We start from the raw sequence: 4,485 nt of genomic DNA on the forward strand, positions 1-4,485 counted from the left end.
AAAACTCCAGTGGCAGGTGCCCAGGAAGCGTCCTGACCAAAATACCCACACCACCTCAACTGGCTCCTTTCCCTACTCCGCTCCCTCCGGATGTCCAAGCTCACTCACCCTCATCTGTAAGGCTGAGCCCGGCCTCCTTTCACAGGAAACTCATTTCAGCCGCTTGCGCTCGCCATCTCATTCTTTTGGTCACTACCCAAAGGTCACGACCGTAGGTGAGGGTCGGAACGTAGATAGACTGGTAAATCGAAAAAACTTTACCTTACAGCTCGGCTCCCTGTTCGCCACATTACTGCTGACGCCGCACCAACCCGCCTGTCAATCTCACGCTCCAATTTAACCTCGCACGTCCGCAAGACCCTGAGATACTCTGGACTCCCGTCACGTGAGGCGGCGACTTGCTCCCGGCCCGCGGGGAGCAATACAACCATTTTCTGGCAGAGACCCCCGTGGCCTCGGACTTGGAGGTGCTGACTCTCATCACTGCCGCGTCACACTTGGCTGCAAACCGGCATAGTGCACGCTGGAGGTCACGGTCTGATGAAGTCAGCGGCAATCAGTGCAACACATACAATTAAAAACGATGACTTTAATGTCTCTCGCCTTCTTTTGTGCCACAACAACGATTAACTGATTAATGATTATTGATAACCTTTTTAAAACCTATCTTCTATTAACAATGAAATCTCTCATTTTTCAGGTTCTTGCTGATGCATAAATTCATATGATTTTGAAATGGATTTGCAAATGTGGAGTATCGATCGGCTTCATGTGAGGTCACAGGCCAAACAACAACGCCCTCTTTTCCTCTTTGAACTCGACACTTAATTATCTTGCCCTCAAAAAGAACAGAAAATAAATGGTTGTTGAAACATTGTACAAATATGATTAAAGAAATCCCTGAGAACAAATGAACTTTGGCTTTTTTTTAAATCATATTTTATTCTGCAAATACTAATACATGACATTGAATGTAATATCAGTATCTGTGTATTTACTGTGTAAACGTGAAGATATTTGTTTTCGATTTTATGTATTTATTGGGTTTTTATAGATTATTTGTCAGTTGTACTTGAAAAAAAACAAACCCATAATACATAATTACATAATATATTTGTTATTCCACTGTTAAATGAACATTTATAAACAATAATATGCTGTAATTGAATTAATTTTGACTTTGAAAATCAGTCAATTTATTACATGTAATTTTGTGTGAGGGTTATTTACTGTAATTTGATGGTATCTGTCTTTCTATCTATCTGTTTTTACAGTTTCTTTTTTTAACAGTGTAAATATTTTGTTCTTACTACTTACTACATTTACAAAATGTATTTAAGTAAAATATAAAATAATTCAGTTTAATATTAAGACTTGGATTCATGGTTAATAAACATGACAATAGTGATATTATTTTCCAATATGTGCCAAATGTATGAAAAATCACACGTAAAGTGATCAAACCAATATTAAAAACAGTGAACCTACTTCTATTGTTTTCTATTGTTGCCTGTTACTGCATTAGGCTTTCCTGGAACCACTCATTTACAGTAGAAGCCAGAAACAATAGAAGTTTGAAAATCTAAGAACATCTACAATTATCATAGCCTCATGTCTTCTATACTTACAGTGGTACTTAAACTGAATTGAGTGTTCAATGAAAATGTAGTTATAAAGGAGTGGTTGTGAAACTGCCATAGCTGGTGGCACAAACACACACACACACACATAGGTTTGTGCAGCTATCCTTGTTAGGACATTGCATTGACTTCCATTCATTGCGGACAGCCTCACACAAGCCTTAACCCTAAAGCCTGAACCTTATCCCCGACTTCACCGAGCCTCATTAGAACCAGGCTTCGGCCCCCAGGACTACTGGTCCCAACAAGATGGGCGTTTATATCAGAAAACGCCCCAAAGAGATAACAAAAACATGTATACACACGCTCACCCACCCCCACACACACACAAACACACACACACACATCAAATGGTGAGAGATGCCACAACAGTTGTAGCCCACAGCTCTGCTATTGTCTGTAGATAATTCCTACCCCTCCTCCCCCCACCCCCTGACTTAAGAGAAAACATACACACATAAACACCTCCACACACTTTCCTTACTAACCCTAACCTAAGTCAGGGCAATCAGTACCCTGCTGCCCTGACTCGCCCCGGCCTGGACTGGCTCCAGCCAGCATGCCCCGGGGGGGGGGCAGAATGCGGGAGGTCGATGGGGTTGAGAGAGCAGAGCCACCCAGGATGGAGGCTGCTTAGTGTCACAGTGATCTCACACACAGATGCGCACACACACACACACACACACACACACACACATCTGTAATAAGGGCCGACTTGTCTAAATGGTGTTGTCCAGTCAGGGCCTGCTGTGGACTGTTGTGTGGCCTCAGGCGAACAGGGAAAGCAGCATATAAATTGTGTTCACTTCACTGGCAGCAGTTGGTTTGCTTATGTTTTTTATTTGATATTGTAGTTGAGCTCAGTTTCAATTGAGTTTGCTTCCTCTGTGCTTTTGAGGGGGTTATTTTCCCATTTTGTTTCATTCAGATAACAGGGTGTATTATTCATAAATGACCTACAGTGAGACTCTTCACGACAAATCAGCAACAATGCTGAAAAACTTTTTCCTGTTTTAAACTTTGGAAATACTGCAGATTTCTTTCTTTCCTCATTCTTTTATGTGCAAAGACTCTCACAAGACCTCCGCTGGCTTGTCTTTCATGGTGCAAGATGATGTTGTTCACCTCAGTTTAGTTTTTTTCATGGATGGGTCTTATGAAAAGTTAAAGGTCCAGTATTGTATAAAGGTAGATGTCCATGTGTTGTTTGATTATGAAGCAGGTTATATATTATATATACCTATTTTATTTATTTGAAATACAGTTGTGTAATGTTCTACAGTATATTTGTCATGTTCAACTTCTGACCCAAAATAAATAATATTTAAACCAATATTAACCTTACGATATCTTCACTTCTCACTTAGGAGTAAAAAGGAAACATTAAGCTTGACAGAAACAGTGATTTGATTTATATCGTGAAATATATCGATATCGACTGATATGAAAAAGATTATCGCGATAAGATTTTTTTCCGTATGGCCCAGCCCTAAATGTACATCAGTAAAGATTTTCAACTTATAACTTACTTAATAATTTCTTCATTAAGATCCGATGTGTGATTTAAGTCTTCCCTTTTTTTGAGCAGTGTAGCTTTCCAATATCCCTTCATTCACAGTGTGGAACAATGAAGATTTCATTTGTCTATGTGTTGTTAATGCTGTGGTCTGCATATTTTACATTTTCCTGTATATTATTTGAAGTGTTGATCCATAAGAAGATATATCTGTGGTTTTAAGAACCAAAAACCTTCTCAGTGTAGTTTTACATCTCCTCTCTCAAGCGTCTCTCTGGAGGAGGAGGCTCTGAGCCTCTCTTCTGATTGGCTCACCAACCTGTTGTTACTGAGTGATCCAATAAAAATATAACAGATTTCAGGTAAACACACAGAGAAACCAAATCCTGGGAAGGTGGTTGGTGAGTTTGTGTGGGCGGGGCTTGGGGAATGGCTGTGTGCTGAGGCTTTGATATAAAAACCTAGACTTGCTTTATAATCAGAAAAAGAGATATAAATCTAACTTTATACAATAATCTAACTTTATACAATATGGGACCTTTAAGTGACCCATCCATGCAGAAAACTAAACTGAGGTGAACAATATCTTCTTATTCCATGAAAGAAAAGTCAGGGTAAGTCTTGTGAGTCTTTAGAAATAAAGACAAGCCTTGTACAAATAAGAATGAAGTCATATTGAAAGAGGGAAATAAAGAAGTCTGCAGTATTTTCAAAGTTTAATACAGGAAAAACTTTAATCTCCTGACATGTTACAGAAATATTACAGGTCTTTAACAGAAAAATGGCTCGAGTGCTTTTTTCCAAGATATGTAAAACTGTCAGCACATTAATATAACAAAGTGCATGTTTGAAAGGTACACTGTGTGTCACAGCAAACTGCTCAGTGCAGTAATTTAAAAAGCACAATCTGGCAACATGAAACAGCCTGAGTGTCATTATAGTTAAAGCCGCAGAAGTTGCTGGGTGACGTCTTTCCTTTGCAACCATTCGCCTCTCAGCGAGCAGCCGTCACCTCAGAACGCTGTGTTCTCTCCAACTATTACTCCATCTCATTCCCATCTCTCCCCCTCTGTCTCTCTCTCTCTGTTACTTCTCCTCCCTGCTCCTTATCTGATAACAGACAATCTGATCAGTGTCATCAGTCACAGCATGCTGTCCTCCTCAGCTCAACACAAACACAGACACTCCCATGCATACACATGCATACATACATGCAGTTACACATGCCCGAGAAGAAGCAATTTCTTATTGCTACCAAGTTTGTCACTGGACCTTTGGAAAAAAAAAAAACAGTTGTTACACACATGCATATTCACTGTTGTTCCTCAG

The sequence above is a fragment of the Seriola lalandi genome, unplaced genomic scaffold (genome assembly GCF_002814215.2).
Source record: "Seriola lalandi dorsalis isolate HSWRI2012SDOR001 ecotype SW California unplaced genomic scaffold, Sedor1 jcf7180002054933, whole genome shotgun sequence".
NCBI lineage: Eukaryota > Metazoa > Chordata > Actinopteri > Carangiformes > Carangidae > Seriola > Seriola lalandi.